Source organism: Ictidomys tridecemlineatus, chromosome 3 (genome assembly GCF_052094955.1).
Source record: "Ictidomys tridecemlineatus isolate mIctTri1 chromosome 3, mIctTri1.hap1, whole genome shotgun sequence".
NCBI lineage: Eukaryota > Metazoa > Chordata > Mammalia > Rodentia > Sciuridae > Ictidomys > Ictidomys tridecemlineatus.
The window spans coordinates 75260933-75279897 of NC_135479.1; the positions used below are offsets into that span (position 1 = coordinate 75260933).

At 40.3% G+C, this 18965-nt stretch overlaps 1 protein-coding gene across 10 annotated transcripts in view; it reads left to right on the forward strand.

Moving 5' to 3' along the window:
- Dag1 (dystroglycan 1) overlaps positions 1-18965 on the forward strand; it is a 71750-nt gene that overhangs the window by 37761 nt on the left and 15024 nt on the right. The gene's annotated exons all lie outside the window — the stretch shown is intronic.

Consider the following 18965-nt stretch of genomic DNA (forward strand, 5'->3'; position numbering starts at 1 on the left):
GCATCTGGGTAAATTTATACCCAGGTGTTAAAACTTTGCTTCTTCCTTCCTGCTTTTCTTGGGGGAAAAACAAAACTAGTATCAGCAGAAATCATTGCCTTTTGTGGATTTTTGCTTTTGGTATCTGTGATGAGTTAGAATTTGCACAAATTTTGCAAGTGAGAGAAGTGTTTAGAGTAGCTTTTCTGTTTGATGGATTGTTTGATGGATTTTTTTTTTTTTTTTTTTTTTGGTACTAGGGATTGAACCCAGGAGCGCTCAACCACTGAGTCACATCCCCAGCTCTCTTTTCTGAGACAGAGTTTCACTAGGTTGCTTAGGGTCTCACTAAATTGCTGAAGCTGGATTTTTTAAAAAATATTTTTTGTTGTAGATGGATCTTTTATTTATGTGCGGTGCTAAAAATCAAACCCAGTGCCTCACACAGGTAGCAGGGGCTAGAGTTGTAGCTCAGTGCAAGAGCATTTGCCTAACAACTCCAGCCCCTGAGGCTGGCTTTGAATTTACAATCCTCCTGCTTCAGCCTCCTAAACCACTGGGATTACAGGTGTGCCACCACTGCCGAGCTGTCTTGACATTTTTTTTTTTTTTAAACCTTAGAACCAGGGCTCGGGTTGTGGCTCAGCGGTAGAGCGCTAGCCTAGCACATGTGAGGCCCTGGGTTCAATCCTCAGCACTACATAAAAATAAATACAATAGATCTGTGATTTTGGCTCAGCAGTGGAGTGCTCACATAGCACATGTGAGGCTCTAGGTTTGATCCTCGGTATCACATAAAAAAGTAAAATAAAGGTAGTGTGTCTAACTATAACTAAAAAATAAATATTAAAAAAACAAAACCAAAAAAACCTTAGAATCAGATCTTTCGCTGTATATGTGACCTTGGCTCCCTTTGGTTGGTCCTGCAGTTCCCTGATGGCTACCACCACTATTGATAGTCCTATATCACCAGAAGGCCAGGTACAAACTTGCCTCATGGCAGAGAAACGTCATCTGCCTCTTGAGCCAAGTTTAGGGTGATACCTTGAATTTTCACCAGTGACTTGCTTTAAAATCTTCCTATTTGATGTTAAGGAATGCAAAAGTTCTCTTTTTAACTAGAAGCAAAGCGATCTGTCAGTCTTTTGGTATTTGGAATCCAAATAAACAATGATTTCACACTTGTTTTTCATTGCATTGAGTACATCCTGTTGGCCATCAGACTGAGCTGTTTTAAACTGGTTAACCTTCTAGAATTTTTATATTATTAGATTGATAGTTTATATTAAATTTTAACTTCTGAGTGTCTGGACAAAGAAGCCTTTTGTTAGACCCTAAATTGATTGTTGAATTAAGGTTTTTGCTTTTTACCTTTTGTAAAACCATTTAAAACAGGGGCATGGAGTTTTATTATTTTATTTTTTAATGAAAATCCCATTTTCTTTAAATGTTTTAGTTATGAGGGTGAATGGTAGCAGTTTGACAGTTTAAGTACTATTTTTAGGTAATATACCTGTTAGGGAATAAAGGTTTTGGGAGTGGTGTAGTGGGCTGCCTCTGCCTCATTTGTGAGGTGAGTAATGAGTTGAATTTTATAACTTTTCCTTTATTCTTGGGAAGGAAAAACTAGAAGCTGTTCTTTCAGAGTATTTAGGGTAAAATATCTGAAAATTTATTCACTCTTAGTTTTTCTACTTAGAGGAGATGTTAAGGTTATTGCAACTTGAATTTGTGCTACATATGCATTTGTTCCTTGCTTTTATTGAGTGGAAAACAATTATTAATTGGGCATTCTGTGTGCATGAGGCATTCCTGAGCTCTGGGGAGGTAGTCTGAGTAGAACAGAGCTGCTTCTCTCCTGGGGCTGGAATTCCAGAGGAGTAAGGCTTTCTACTTCCCAGGGACATAAAGCTGTCTGGATAAAATGTGGGCATAAGGGCCTTGGGCCTCATGGTCATCTCTCCCATGAAGTGGTATGCTTCAGTTGCATCTAGATAGGGATCAGTATTGGTGAAGGAAGGTCCAGAAGTATCCTTTCCTGCTAAACTGCCTCAGATGCTTGGGGTGTTTGCCAGTCATGGCTTGCTCTCTTTTTTTGTTTTGTTTTGTTTTCTGTTACCAGAGATTAAACCCAGGGACACTTAACCACTAAACCACATCCCCATGCTTTTTTATTTTTTATTTTTAGACAGTATCTCACAAAGTTGCTGAGACTGGCTTTGAATTTGTAATCCTCCTGCCTTAGCCTCCCGAGTTTCTGGGATTACAGGCATGTGCTGCTGCACCTGGCCACTGATAGGTTTTGATCTCTAGTCATATCCTTGATTGATCTGATAAACTTCAAAAATACACCTGCCTCCACGCCAGCTTTTATATATTTTGATTTACAAAGTACACCCACCTTTTAGGCATTTCAGAAAACTTTTACTTCTGCTCATCATTTGAAAGTTCTTCTTCTTTAGGTTAAGATGAGTTTTAAGTGCTGTGAAATTTTTTCCTTGGGAAGAAGGAAGTGTGGCTGGCCATTGGGAGATTTAGGGGACTTGGTGACTTTATCCCAGCTCATTCTGGTTCCTCTGGGTGAGGTGAGGATGCATCCCTATGCTGAGTCTCTGAGTCTGGGGCTTCCTGGGATTTCACCCTAGACTGTCCTTTCTAGGACATTTGGGGACTGAATTCCCAGGAGCTTGGTGAAGGTTTCCTGCTCAGGTATTCTTCCTTTGCCTTCAAAAACCTTGTGAAAGTGCTTCCTCAGTAGTGCTGTTGGGTACTACATATATCTAGGGTGCTGTGGGACTTTCCTCTTAGGTACTGGCAACTCTTAGGCAGGATTGTAGGCTTTTACCAAGAGAAGAGGGAGAAGGCAGTTGGAGTGGCCACTTCTGGAACAGCTTTGCCCTCTCCAGGCTTTGCAGGCACCAATACTTTTAAAGTGTCCTTGTTCCTCCGGGACATCTGAGACTGAGGGATGGAATTGCTGCCTGGCAACTGTATCTATCACCCTGTGTGCCCTGGTTGAAGAACATGTGTTGAGAGGACCAGGGGCTTCCCCAAGGCTCTGGGAAGTTCCTTTCTAAAAGGAGTTGGATTTTATTAAAGTGCGGGGCCATATGGAGACTCTCAGACGTAGACATGGGCACTGCACTGAGTGCTGGCACAGAAAGTGAATTCCCAGTTCCCATCATCTATTTCTCAGTAGGAGAGCTTTGGCAGCTCCTGTTAGCCAGACAGTGGTAAGATCACCTGGGACATATTCTTGGGTGGCCTTGAGCACTTTTTGGTAGTTTAAAGCATATAATGTGAGTATATGTGTGAAGTGTTAAAATTAATGGTCTTGTCAAGAAGACTGAACCTCTCTTTTTAAAAAATATTTTTTAGTTGTCAATGGACCTTTATTTTATTTATTTTTATGCGATGCTGAGAATTGAACCCAGTGCTTCACACATTAGGTAAGTGCTCCACGAGTGAGCCACAACTCTAGCCCCAAGACTAAACCTCTCTTTCATCATGGTCTGACTACCAGGCTTTCTGTGATCATGGTTGAGTATTTACTTCTCTTTGGGCCCTGATCCCTGAAAAAAGAGGAGGAGAAGGATCTTTGCATTATGATCAAGTGTGTGGTTATGAGACTTATGTGAAAAAACTTTCAAGAGGACCATCATAATACTGGTGTGTGGGTACAGCCTACCGGTTTCCTAATACAGACAGATATGACTCTTGCTTATAGGGAGCCAATATCAGAAAGACACATGCTGCTTTTTGACAAGTTTCAGAAAGATCTTTTCTCTCTAGAATAAAACTACATGTAGTAGTTGGAGTTGTGCCTTGTACATTGCCTGCCTTCTAAATGCAGAGCACTTAGTCATGCCCATGGAACAGACACCCTATGTCGTCATGTGTCTACAGATAGCAGACTGAGCTTATGTTCCTGGCAGGGTAGAGTGTATCTTATTACTGTTTTTTTTTCCCCCCCCAAAAGCTGAGAATTTAAAATTGAGAATCAAATTAGAGAAATAATTTTCCAAAAAAGCTGAGAATTTAAAATTGAGAATCAAATTAGAAAAATAAATCAAAGATAAACTGGAACTAAGAAGTAAAAAGTAAGTAAACTAGAGTACACATATAGGAAGAAAAAAATTTTTTAATAGGCCTGTGTTTTCTTCATTCATTGATTAGGAGTGTGGCTGTCTCTGTGTGAGTACTGGGTATACATTAGGTGGGTATACATTAGATATATTGTTGCACTCCCACAATTTTGTCTTGGTGAAATGTTGGTTGAGCTGAACCATTTACTAAATAAAAGTTAAAATGCATGAAAAAGGGAAAGGAAATTAAAGGAGGTACTATGTGTTTTAATGCTGTTTAAAATTGTAACTATAACTTTAAGAGTTTTCTTAACTGTTACATAGCGAATGGGGAGGCTAAGGCAGGAGGGTGGCAAGTTGGGAGTCCAGCCCAGGCAATTTATCAAGGTAGACCCTGTCTCAGAAATTAAAAAGGGCCACCAGGTACAGTGGCACATGCCTGTAATCCCAGCAACTAGGGAGACTGAGGCAGGAGGATTATGAGTTCAAAGCTAGCCTCAGCAAAAGTAAGGTGCTAAGCAACTCAGTGAGACCCTGTCTCTAAATAAAGTACAAAATAGGGTTGGGGACTGAGTTCAATCTCCGGTTCTTAAAAATAAACAATAAAAAGGGCCAAAGAACAGACAACTTAGAAATTAAAATGATACAATAAGCCATAAACACAGTGGCACACACCTGTCATCCCAGCTACCTGGGAGACTGAGGCAGGAAAATCACAAGTTTAAGGCCAACCTGGGCAACTTATTGAGACCCTGTCTCCAAATAAACAAGGAGATACAGGTTTGACTCAGTAGTAGATATTTGCCTAGCATACCTGAGGTCTGGGAGTAATCCTTCAGTGCCACCGAAAGAAAAATAGAAAAAGAAACTTTTTTTTTGGTACTAGGGATTGAACCCAGGGACGATTAATCATTGAACAACATCCCCAGCCACTATTTTTTATTTTGAGACAGGGTTTCACTAAGAAGCTTAGGGTTGCTGAGACTGGCTTTGAACTTGTGATCTTCCTGCCTCAGCCTCTTGAGTTGTTGGTATTACAGTTGTGCACTGCTGCGCCTAGCTTATTTCTTAGATTTCTAAAAATTTTGAGATAAATTTGTGTTCACATACAAAACTAGTTACCATATAGTTAGAAACTGTAGAGATGGACTGGGGAGTGTAGCTCAGTGGTACAGCACATGTTAGCATTCAGAAGACCCTGGGTTTGAACCACAGCACTTAAAAAAAAAAAAAAAAAAAAGGAAGCAAGTGAAGAAATAAAAAAAATTTAGAGAGATCCTGTGTATACTTACCCAATTTCTCCTGATAACATGTTGGAACGCTAAAGTACAGTAATGTAATCAATATACCCTGAACTGGTATATATATAGTAAAGGTAGATAACATTTTCATCCACACAAGAATCCCTCTTGGGGGCTGGGGTTGTGGCTCAGTGGTAGAGCACTCGCTAGCACATGCAAGGCCCTGGGTTCAATCCTCAGCACCACATATAAATAAATTAAATAAAGATATTGTGTTCAACCAAAACTAAAAAATAAATATTAAGAAAACAAAAGAATCCCTCATGTTGCCCATTTATACCCACACCTACTTCCCTCATATGTTGGAGTCCTTCCTTAACCATGGGTAACTACTAATTTATTCTCCATTTTTATAATTTTGTCATTTCAAGAATGTTATAAAAATGGCATACAAAGAATGTTATAACACTTTTTCACCTAGTGTGATTACTTCAAAATTCACCTGAATTATTGAGTGTATCAGTAGTTCATTCTTTTGTGTTTGTGTGTTACTGGGGCCTTATGGATACTAGGCAAAAGCTCTACCACAGAACTGCTTCCTCATTCCTTTTAATTTTTTTGTTTTGAGACAGGGTCTCATTAAATTGCCCAGATTGGACTTCAACATGGGATCCTCCTGTCTCAGACTCCTGAGGAGCTGGGATTACAGGCATGTGCCACAGCACCCAACTAGTTTATTTCTTTTCTTTTTAAAATTCCCTTTTAAAAAATAGAGAGAGAAGATGGGAGGGGAGGGGGGGGAGGGGGGATAGTAGAGGATAGGAAAGGTAGCAGAATACAACAGTTACTAATAGAGCATTATGTAAAATTGTGGATGTATAACCGACGTGATTCTGCAATCTGCATTTGGGGTAAAATTGGGAGTTCATAACCCACTTCAATCTAATGTATGAAATATGATATGTCAAGAGCTTTGTAATGTTGTGAACAACCAATAAAAAGAAAAAAAACAAAAACAACAACAACAAAAAAACTAATCTTTGTTTAGGATACATAAGACGTTATGATTTTCAAATAAAATAGTTTATTTAAAAATATATATATATATTTTTTTTAGTTATAGGTAGACACAATATCTTTATTTTATTTTTTTAATGTGGTGCCTCATGCATGGTAGGCGAGAGCTCTACCTCTGAACCACAACCCCAGTCCTAGTTTATTTCTTTTTATTGAGCATTAGTATTTGATGGTTGGGGAGTGCTGGGAATGTGGCTTAGTGGTAGAGGGCTTTGCTACAGTTTGTTTAATCTTCACTCATTGAAGGACCTTAGGTTGAAAGGCAAAATCCATCCATTGAATTATTTTAGTACCATTATAAAAAATGAGTTTGGCATATTCCTGTGGGTCTGTTTATGGATTCTGTTCTATTGAACTATGTATGTTTTCCTCCACCAATACTGCCTTATTACTGTAGCTACATGATATCTGAATCTTGGTATTAGATAAAATAATTTCTCTATATTTTTCTTTTTCAAAACTGTTTTGAGGGCTGGGATTGTGGCTCAGCGGTAGAGTGCTCGCCTAGCACATGCGAGGTGCTGGGTTCTATCCTGAGCACCACATAAAAATAAATAAATAAAATAAAGATGTTGTGTTCAACTACAACTAAATTATATTATAATTATATATATAAACTATTTAAGTTCCATTCTTATTCATACAAATTTTAGAATACTCTTTTATCTCTACAGAAAACTTTCTGGAATTTTGATATGAGTTGCATTAAACCTTGTATTTGCTAGGATTGCTGTAAAAATATTACCACAACCTTAATGGCTTAAAATAACACACATTTATTCTTTCATAGTTCTGGAGACCAGAAGTCCAAAATCAAATCTTGGTAAGGACTGGGAGGGTCTCTGGAGGCTCTGGGGGAGAAGCCATTCCTTGCTGTGGCTACCAGCATTCTTTTGTGGCTTTATCACTTCTACTCTCTGCCTCAGCTTTCATGTCCTTTTTTTTTTTTTTTTTTTTTTTTTTAGAGAGAGAGAATTTTTTAATATTTATTTTTCAGTTCTCGGCAGACACAACATCTTTGTTTGTATGTGGTGCTGAGGATCGAACCCGGGCCGCACACATGCCAGGCGAGCGCGCTACCGCTTGAGCCACACCCCCAGCCCTTTCATATCTCTTTCTGTGTATAATCTTCAATTTTTGCATCCCTAGCCCTTTTTATTTTTTATTTTGAGATAGGATCTAAATTGTCTGGTCTGGACTTGAACTTGTGATCATCCTGCCTTGGCCTCCCAAGTTGCTTCAATTTATAGGCATATGCTACCATGTCTTGCTATTTTTTTGCTGTACTAGATATCGAACTCAGAGCCTCATGCATTGCCAGTCACTACCATTGAGCCACATCCCCAGCCCCCTTTTTATTTTTGAGATAGGGTTGCATAAGTTTCTCAGGTTGTCCTCTAAACTCGTAGTCCTCCTGCTTTAGTCTGCTGAGTAGCTGGAATTCCACGTAGGCATTCACCACTGTGCCTGGTTTAGCTGACTTTTTCTGATACTGCGCCAGCAGGAGAAGGCTGGGCAAAGTGCCACCTCAGTACAACTAGATGGAAGTAGAAGTTCTAGTACCTCACTTATCCTTTGTCAACAATTGGGTCAGGAACTCTTCATTAGCCCTTCTCTGACACTGTCCCATCAGAGAAGAGATGAAAACCCTTTGTAACTACTTCTGGGTAGGTATGAAAATTCAGGCTTCTTATAACTGGGGCTATTGTCACACTATTACTGACCAATGGGGATGAAAGTTCTAGCTATCTAATTTTCTCTGATGCTACCCTGTTGAGGATATTTGGTATACTTCATTGCAGCTTCACTAGGGTGGAAGTCTTTGTTGGTGTGAGTAGGGGTGGGACCATAGTTTTTTCTTATAGAATGAATACATATATATATATATATATATATATTAGTATATATTTATATATAATTTTTTTTTGTGGTGCTGGGGATTGAACCCAGCGCCTTATGCATGTGAGGCAAGCACTCTACCAACTGAGCTATCTCCCCATCCCCTATCCTCAACTCTTTGTTTTTTATTTTGAGATATAAGGTCTTGCTAATTTGCTTGAGCTGCCCTCAAATTTGTGATCCTCCTGCCTTAGTTTCCTGAGTAGCTGGGATTATAGCTGTATACCACCGTACCCAGTACTTGTGGTGTTTGACTGGAGCTATTATTGTCCTAAAGTTTTCTGTCATTCTAGGTTGCCTCTTACCTCTCTTTTGATTAGAGAAAGCAAGACTTTTTTTTGGAACTTTATGTATATTATATATAATAATTTGTAGATGGATACAATACTCTATTTATTTATTTATTTATTTTTATTTGATACTGAAGATTGAACCCAGTGCCTCACATGTGCTAGGCAAGTGCTCTACCACTGAGCTACAACCCCAACCCTGGGACTTTAATTTTTTCTCATCAGTTAACATTTCTGGGTTGCCAGCTTCTCATCTCTCTCTCTCTCTCTCTTTTTTTTTTTTTTTTTTTTTGTGGTTCTGGGGATGGAACCCAGGGATTCTTTACCACTGAGATACACCCACTGCCTTTATATTTTTATTTTGAGATAGGATCTTGCTAAGTTGTCCAGGATAGCCATGAATTTGTGATCCTCTTGCCTCAGCTTCACAAGTCTCTGGGATTATAAGGATGTGCCACCGTGTCCATTCAGCTTCTTTAGCTCTAATTCTAGCATTTTGGAGGCAAAAAGAAAACTCAGGAAACTCACCACTGTGTTATCTCTGAAGTTCTGGGACCCCTTGTTGGTCTTCTGCTTTCTTTTCACATTTTAGACTTATATTTGCTTTATGTATAATATCTAGGATTTTTAATTCAATTTTTAAAATTTTTTTTAGTTGTTGATAGACCTTTTTTTTTCCTTTTTTTTTTTAATTGTTGGTCGTTCAAAACATTACATAGTTCTTTTTTTTTTTTTTAATATTTATTTATTTTTAGTTGGCGGACACAACATCTTTGTTGGTATGTGGTGCTGAGGATCGAACCCGGGCCGCACGCATGCCAGGCGAGCGCGCTACCGCTTGAGCCACATCCCCAGCCCCTACATAGTTCTTAATACATCATATTTCACAGTTTGATTCAAGCGGGTTATGAACTCCCAACTTGACCCCGTATACAGATTGCTGTATCACATCAGTCACCCTTCCATTGATTGACATATTGCCTTTCTAGTGTCTGATGTATTCTGCTGTCTGTCCTATTCTCTACTTTCCCCCCCTCCCCTCCCCTCCCCTCCTCTTTTCTCTCTCTACCCCTTCTACTGTAAATCATTTCTTCCATTTGTATTATCTTGTCTTACCCCTCCTTTCCTCTTATATATCATTTTGTATAACCCTGAGGATCGCCTTCCATTTCCATGCGATTTCCCTTCTCACTCCCTTTCCCTCCCACCTCTCATCCCTGTTTAATGTAAATCTTCTTCTCAAGCTCTTCGTCCCTACCCTGTCCTTGTTTACTCCCCTTATATCAAAGGGGTCATTTGGTATTTGTTTTTTAAAAATTGACTAGCTTCACTTAGCATAATCTGCTCTAATGCCATCCATTTCCCTCCAAATTCTATGATTTTGTCATTTTTTAATGCAGAGTAATACTCCATTGTGTATAAATGCCACATTTTTTTTATCCATTCATCTATTGAAGGGCATCTAGGCTGATTCCATAATCTTGCTATCGTGAATTGTGCTGCTATGAACATATAGCATGCTCTTATTAGGTCTTTAGGGAATAGACTGAGAAGGGGAATAGCTGGGTCAAATGGTGGTTCCATTCCCAGCTTTCCAAGAAATCTCCATACTGCTTTCCAAATTGGCTGTACCAATTTGCAATCCCACCAGCAATGAACAAGAGTGCCCTTTTTCCCGCATCCTCTCCAGCACTTATTGTTGTTTGACTTCCTAATGGCTGCCAATCTTACTGGAGATGGTATTTTAGGGTAGTTTTGATTTGCATTTCTCTGACTGCTAGCGATGGTGAGCATTTTTTCATGTATTTATTGATTGATTGTATGTCCTCCTCTGAGAAGTGTCTGTTCAGGTCCTTGGCCCATTTATTGATTGGGTTATTTATTATCTTATTGTCTAATTTTTTGAGTTCTTTGTATATTCTGGTTATTAGGGCTCTATCTGAAGTGTGTGGATTAAAGATTTGTTCCCAGGATGTAGGCTCCCTGTTTATCTCTCTTATTGTTTCTTTTGCTGAGAAAAAACTTTTTAGTTTGAGTAAGTCCCATTTGTTGATTCTAGTTGTTAACTCTTGCGCTATGGGTGTCCTGTTGAGGAATTTGGGGCCCGATCCCACAGTATGTAGATCATAACCAACTTTTTCTTCTATCAGATGCCGTGTCTCTGATTTAATATCAAGCTCCTTGATCCATTTTGAGTTAACTTTTGTGCATGTCGAGAGATAGGGATTCAGATTCATTTTGATGCAAATGGATTTCCAGTTTTCCCAGCACCATTTGTTGAAGATGTTATCCTTCCTCCATTGCATGCTTTTAGCCCCTTTATCAAATATAAGATAGTTGTAGTTTTGTGGATTGGTTACTGTGTCCTCTATTCTGTACCATTGGTCCACCCGCCTGTTTTGGTACCAGTACCATGCTGTTTTTGTTACTATTGCTCTGTAGTATAGTTTGAAGTCTGGTATCGCTATACCGCCTGATTCACACTTCCTGCTTAGCATTGTTTTTGCTATTCTGGGTCTTTTATTATTCCATATGAATTTCATGATTCTTTTATCTATTTCTACAAGAAATGCTGTTGGGATTTTGATTGGCATTGCATTGAACTTATAGAGAACTTTTGGTAATATCGCCATTTTGATGATGTTAGTTCTGCCTATCCATGAGCAGGGTATATTTTTCCATCTTCTAAGGTCTTCTTCTATATCTTTCTTTAGGGTTCTGTAATTTTCATTGTATAAATCTTTCACCTCTTTTGTTAGGTTGATTCCCAAGTATTTTATTTTTTGGGGGGATATTGTGAATGGAGTAGTTGTCTTCATTTCCGTTTCAGAGGATTTGTCGCTGATATACAGGAATGCCTTTGATTTATGCGTGTTGATCTTATATCCTGCCACTTTGCTGAATTCATTTATTAGCTCTAATAGCTTCTTTGTAGACCCTTTTGGGTCTGCTAGGTATAGAATCATATCATCTGCAAATAGTGATAATTTAAGTTCTTCTTTTCCTATTTTTATGCCTTTAATTTCTTTCGTCTGTCTAATTGCTCTGGCCAGTGTTTCGAGGACTATGTTGAACAGAAGTGATGAGAGAGGGCATCCCTGTCTTGTACCAGATCTTAGAGGGAATAACTTCAATTTTTCTCCATTCAGAATGATGCTGGCCTGTGGCTTATCGTAGATTGCTTTTACAATGTTGAGGTATGTTCCAGTTATCCCTAATTTTTCTAGAGTTTTGAACATAAAGCGATGCTGTACTTTGTCGAATGCTTTTTCTGCATCTATCGAGATGATCATATGGTTCTTATTTTTAAGTCTATTGATGTGGTGAATAACATTTATTGATTTCCGTATATTGAAGCAGCCTTGCATCCCAGGGATGAATCCTACTTGATCATGGTGTATAATTTTTTTTTGATATGTATTTGAATCCGATTCTCCAGCATTTTATTGAGAATTTTTGCGTCAAGGTTCATTAGAAATATTGGTCTGTAGTTTTCTTTCTTTGAAGTGTCTTTGTCTGGTTTTGGAATCAGGGTGATGTTGGCCTCGTAGAATGAATTTGGAAGTTCTCCCTCTTTTTCTATTTCCTGAAATAGCTTGAAAAGTATTGGTGTTAGTTCCTCTTTAAAGGTTTTGTAAAACTCTGCTGTATACCCATCCGGTCCTGGGCTTTTCTTAGTTGGTAATCTTTTGATGGTTTCTTCTATTTCCTCTATTGTTATTGGTCTGTTTAGGTTGTCTATATCCTCCTGACTCAATCTGGGCAGATCATAAGACTTAAGGAATTTATCTATGCCTTCACTATCTTCTATTTTATTGGAGTATAAGGATTCAAAATAATTTCTGATTATCTTCTTATTTCTGAAGTGTCTGTTGTGATATTACCTTTTTCATCCCATATGTTAGTAATTTGAGTTCTCTCTCTTCTTCTCTTCGTTAGCATGGCTAAGGGTCTGTCAATTTTACTTATTTTTTCAAAGAACCAACTTTTAGTTTTGTCAATTTTTTCAATTGTTTCTTTTGTTTCAATTTCATTAATTTCAGCTCTGATTTTAATTATTTCTTGCCTTCTACTTCTTTTGCTGTTGTTTTGCTCTTCTTTTTCTAGGATTTTGAGATGAAGTATGAGATCATTTATTTGTTGGTTTTTTCTTTTTTTGAGGAATGAACTCCAAGCAATGAATTTTCCTCTTAGAACTGCTTTCATTGTGTCCCATAGATTCCGATATGTTGTGTCTGTGTTTTCATTTAATTCTAGGAAGTTTTTAATTTCCTCCTTGATATCTTCTAAAACCCATTGATCATTCAGCAACCTATTGTTCATTCTCCAAGTGATGCTTGATTTTTCCTTCCTTCTTTTATCATTGATTTTCAGTTTTATTCCATTATGATCAGATAAGATGCATGGTATTATCTCTACCCCTTTATATTGTCTAAGAGTTGCCCTGTGACATAATATATGGTCTATTTTTGAGAAGGTTCCATGTGCTGCTGAGAAAAAAGTGTAACTACATGATGTTGGGTGGTATAGTCTATATATGTCAATTAAGTCTAGGTTGTTAATTGTGTTATTGAGTTCTATAGTTTCCTTATTTAACTTTTGTTTGGAAGATCTGTCCAGTGGTGAGAGAGGTGTGTTGAAGTCTCCCATGATTATTGTATGGTGGTCTATTAGACTCTTGAACTTGAGAAGAGTTTGCTTGATGAACACAGCTGCACCATTATTTGGGGCATATATATTTATGATTGTTATGTCTTGTTGGTGTAAGGTTCCCTTGAGCAGTATGAAGTGTCCTTCTTTATCCCTTTTGATTAACTTTGGCTTGAAATCTATTTTATTAGATATGAGTATGGACACTCCTGCTTGTTTCCGCAGTCCATATGAGTGGTATGATTTTTCCCAACCTTTCACCTTCAGTCTATGAATCTTTTCCTATCAGATGCGTCTCCTGTAGGCAGCATATTGTTGGGTCTTGTTTTGTGATCCATTCTACTAGCCTGTGTCTCTTAATTGGTGAGTTTAAGCCATTAACATTTAGGGTTATTATTGAGATATGGTTTGTTCTTCTAGCCATATTTGTTTATTGATGTTACTAAACCTGATTTGTTATCCTCTTTGACTCCTTTCCCCCCTTTACTGTCCTACCTCCCATTGTTGGTTTTCAATGGTATTTTCCATTTCCTCTTCCTGTAATATTTTGCCAAGGATTTTTTGAAGAGATGGTTTTCTAGCTGCGAATTCTTTTAACTTTTGTTTATCGTGGAAGGTTTTAATTTCATCTTTTATCCTGAAGCTTAATTTCGCCGGATACACGATTCTTGGTTGGAACACATTTTCTTTCAGTGTTTGAAATATGTTATTCCAGGTTCTTCTAGCTTTCAGAGTCTGTGTTGAGAGATCAGCTGTTATCCTGATTGGTTTGCCCCTAAATGTAATCTGCTTTCTTTCTCTTGCAGCTTTTAAAATTCTCTCCTTATTCTGTATGTTGGACATCTTCATTATAATGTGTCTAGGTGTGGATCTCTTATGATTTTGCACATTCGGCGTCCTGTAGGCTTCTAGGATTTGGGATTCTGTCTCATTCTTCAAGTCTGGGAAGTTTTCTCGTATAATTTCACTGAATAGACTGTTTATTCCTTTGGTATGGAGCTCTGTGCCTTCCTTTATCCCAATGACTCTTAAATTTGGTCTTTTGATATTGTCCCATAATTCTTGGATGTTCTGCTCATGGTTTCTTAGCAGACTTGCTGAGCTGTCTGTGTTCTTTTCCAGTTGAAATACTTTGTCTTCATTGTCTGATGTTCTCTCTTCTAAGTGATCTACTCTGCTGGTAGTATTCTCAATTGAGTTTTTAAGTTGGTTTATTGTTTCCTGCATTTCTAGGATTTCTATTTGTTTGTTTTTTATTACCTCTATCTCCCTATGAAATTGATCTTTTACTTCCTGGATTTGTTTGTCAATGTGATCTTTCATTGTCTGATTTTGCTGTCTCATGTCTTCCTTGAGACTCCAGATCATCTGAAGCATATATATCCTGTACTCTTTATCTGACATTCCATCTGTTGCAGCTATTACCTCTTCTAAAGTTGAGTTGACCTGCATTGCTTGTGGTCCTTTCTTCCCTTGTCTTTTCATACTGCTCGCGTTTCTTTCTGCTTGGTGCAACTGCTGTGTTTTTGAAATTTACCCCCTATTTATTTATATTGCTCTTGTATAGTTGGGAAGTCTCCCTTGCAAGGCGGGTAGTGGCTGTGCTCCTCCTCTAATTAGGGTGGTCTGTCTACCACGCTGATCGGTCGCAGGTCTGCCCCCCCTGCGGGCACGGGTGGCGGTTCTGCTCTGACCCCACTCCAATTGTGGTAACGTAACTACCACGCCCTGGGGTCGTTGGTCCTGATCTGGATGTGGGTGGCGGCTCTCCTGGGTCCCCACTCCAATTGGTGTGACGTGTCTACCACGCTGGCAGGCCTCTAGGCCGGTGGGTCGCAGTTCTGCACAGCCCCTACTCCCAATGGGGGTACCTGACTACCTCTCCAACGGGTCGCTGAGCCCCCTCCGGACCCGGGCGGCGACCCTCTCCACCCCCACTCCAACCAGTGTGACGCGACTGCCTCGGTGTTACATGTCCACCACGTTGGCAAGCTACCTGGCCTGTCTTGCCAGTGGGCCACAGGTCTGCCTGCCCTGCTTGCTCAGATGGCAGCTCTGCACAGCCCCTACTCCAAATGAGGTTACTTGGCTACCGCGCCGCGGGGTCGCTGGTCCTATTCTAGGCGTGGGCAGCTTCTCTCTTCAGCCCCAGCTGCATTTGGGGTGTCATGATACCACGCCGGCGGGTCACTTGGCCTGCTCTGGGCGCAGGTGGAAGCTCCACTCTGCCCCCACAGCACCCAGCAGGACCCTGGCTGAGAAGCAGTCACCGCCGGTTCCCTAGCCTTGGGCCAAAGCAGCTTAGGTAGCCAGAACCCCGCCCCTCCGATCCCAATACACTCTCCGCTGGCTCCAGCGAGCGACCCCCACGGGTTCCCCAGCCCCAGGCCAAAACTGTTCCGGGAGTCAGAACCCAGTCGCCCCAAGCTCAGCGCACGCTCCACTTGGAGCTGGCCTCCACTGGCAGTCTCCGCAGATTCCTCAGATCTGGGCCAGGTTAGCCCCGGGAACCAGAGTCCAGCTGCTCAGTGCCCGGCGCACGCCTTGCCAGGCACGAGCCTCTAGGAGTATTCTCCACAAGATCTCCAGTCCCTATCCTGAGCAAGAAATCTGTCTGCTAGACGCAGGCAAATACCAGCCTGAAATCACCTGTTCCGTAGCTGAATGAACTGAGATCAGTAGAACATGGGGATGATTACAGCATCTCTCCGAAATGGCGGCTGCTGTCCTCCTCTGTGGTCCGACCGGTGACTGGAACCAAGCTGGACCGCTTCTCTCCTCTGTCTCAAAGCCGGAACTCAGCACTAAGCGCTGCCAATGTACCACTGGCGGGAGCCCCCCGAATCCATATCGCTGCTCCCCCACTCCGGCACCTTGCCGCTCCCCACCGCGTGCCACAGACTCCAGCCGCGGGGCGATCGCCTATCAGGCTATGCGACCCTCCGTGCGGAGAAATGGAGCTCCCACAGACGAACCTCGCACGATGGAAATCTGTCCACTAGATTCTGGAGCGCCTCAATTTCACTGGAAATTCCCAACAAGATAGACTTCAGCCGTTTCATATCGTCTTTCTCTGGCTCAGTGATGCGGCGCACTGGGGTGATGCACTCCCTTCGCCGCCATCTTCCTTAACAGATTTCTTAAATCATACAAATTGCATAAACTGTTTTGCTCTGTGTCTGTGTTCTGTCTTTGGGGGTACCAGTTTCGTCTTCCACACAGATAGCGCTCAGGTACCTCCTCATGCAAGCATCCTTGGAGGCTTCCTAACTCTTGGTGTGTCGGGATACCTCCAGATGGCTACAACCAACACTCTTTCGAGGAGTTGTGGAGCATGAACAAAGGCAACACTTGCTGTAAAAGATATCAGTTTCGCCAAGCCTGCAACTCAGCAAAACTGGGCCGGGCCTGGACTCTAGTTGTTGATAGACCTTTATTTTATTTATATATGGTGCTGAGAATCAAACCTAGTGCCTCATATGGGCCAGGCAAGTATACTACTGCGGAGCCACAGCCCCAGCCCTCTTTTTTTAATTTTTAATTTTTAGTTGTAGATGGATACAATACCTTTATTTTTATGAAGTGCTGAGGATTGAACCCAGGGCCTCATAGGTTCTAGACGAGTGCTGTATTGCTGAGCCACAATCCCAGGCTGCCTTGTTTTCGTTATCAGTTTTGGTTTTGTTTACTTTGCATTACCTAGTGCAGACAAATGTCACATGCACCTCTGCAGTGTGGGCTCATGATAGTACTTAATCTTTTTCCAGAACAGCAAATTGCTTGTGATGTCTATCATCACCTGTGGGCCCCCAGCAGGTCCCACAAGGCATCTGTGTTGCTGCCAGTCTAGATAGAGCTGAACTGCTTGATGCTGATGGAATGGAGGACAGTATGCAGATTTCTTGTTACTCTAGTGGGTGGAGGGTAAGAGAGATCAGATAAGTTTGTTTACTAGCACAAGTTTACAAATTTACTTGTTTAATAAACCTGTTCTATGATTAATGCTTGGGGTGTGAGGAGTGGCAGTTGCTACATTTTTCTTTGTAGATCCTTAGTTGTTTTTTTGTTTTGTTTTGTTTTGCCCTTAAAAAGTAGTTCTTAAAGTCTTATTTATTGTTACAGTGCCAAGTGACTTTAACTCCTAGGCTGGGTGTATTTCTGGTAGAGCACTTGCTCCCCATGTAAAATGCCATGGGTTCAATTCTCAGCACTGGAGGGAGTTGTTGGGGCCAGAGGAGAAAACCTATAAGATTGATGTGATGTGATATGTTATGGCCCCAGGTGTGATGGCACTTGCCTATAATCTCAGCTACTTGGGAAGCTGAGGATTGCAAGTTCAAGGCCAACTTGTGCAACTTATTGAGACCTAGTCTCAAAATAAAAAAGGCTGGGAGCTGGACATGATGCCACCTGCCTATAATTCCAGTGAATTGGGAGCCTGCAAGTTCATGGCCAGTCTCAGCAATTCAGCAAAACCCTTGGCAACTTATTGAGACCCTGTCTCAAAGTAAAAAACAAAAAGGACAGGAGATGTAGTGATGTGGCTCAGTGGAAGACACCCATGGGTTCAATCCCTAGTACCAAAAAAATAAAAATAATAAAGACTGGGCATATAGCTCGTGGTAGAGCACACTTTGGTTTAATACCCAGTGCTGGATACAGGGAGATTGAGGACAATCCCTATAGAGATACACAGCCATTATACCATGTCAGAGAAGTAAAGTAAATCCAATCTCTGGCTCACATGCAAATCCCCTGTTATCTCCTGGGACCTGAGTTTGTGTGTGTTTATGTGTATGTGTTTGAAGTAAATCTAGAATCCAGTCAAAATGTGTCTATCATGTCTGGTTACTATTTTTTTTTTTTTTTTTTTTGGTGCTGAGGATTGAACCCAGGGCCTTATGCATACAAGGCCCAACTGAGCTATATCCCCAGCCCTGGTTACTCTTTTTTTTTTTTTTTTTTAAGGAACTCAGTTTATTTATTTATTTATCTATTTATTTATTTATTTATTTATTTGAGAGAGAGAGAATATTTTAATATTTATTTTTTAGTTTTCGGAGGACACAACATCTTTGTTTGTATGTGGTGCTGAGGATCGAACCCAGGCTGCACGCATGCCAGGTGAGCGTGCTACCGCTTGAGCCACATCCCCAGCTCTGGTTACTAACTCTTAAGCTAGAACAGTTACCTAAAATTTAGGGAATGTTAGCATTTCGAGAGGCCAGGCCAAGTATTTTATATAAGGTCCCACATTCAAAATTTACCCAGTTGTCTTTTCATGGCTCCCATATTTCCTGTAAAATGGAAATTGCATCTAGAGCAGTGCTGCCCAACAGACATATAATGTGAGCCACATATGTCATTTAAATTTTCTTGGTAGGCACACATACATAAACTCAGAAACAAGCAGGTGAAATTAATTTTCTTTTCTTTTTCTTTTTTTTTTAAACAGTGCTGGGGGGCTGGGGATGTGCTCAAGCGGTAACATGCTCACCTGGCATGCGCAGGGTGCTGGGTTCAATCTTCAGCACCACATAAAAATAAAATAAATATGTTGTGTCCACTGAAAACTGAAAAATAAATATTAAAAAATTCTCTCTGTCTCTCTTTCTCTTAAAAAACCAGTGCTGGGGATGAAATTAATTTCAATAATAAGTTTTATTAAATAGATTTTTTTTGTTGTACTAAGTATAGAACCAAGGGCCTCGAACATACTAGGTAAGCACTCCTGCCTTTGAGCC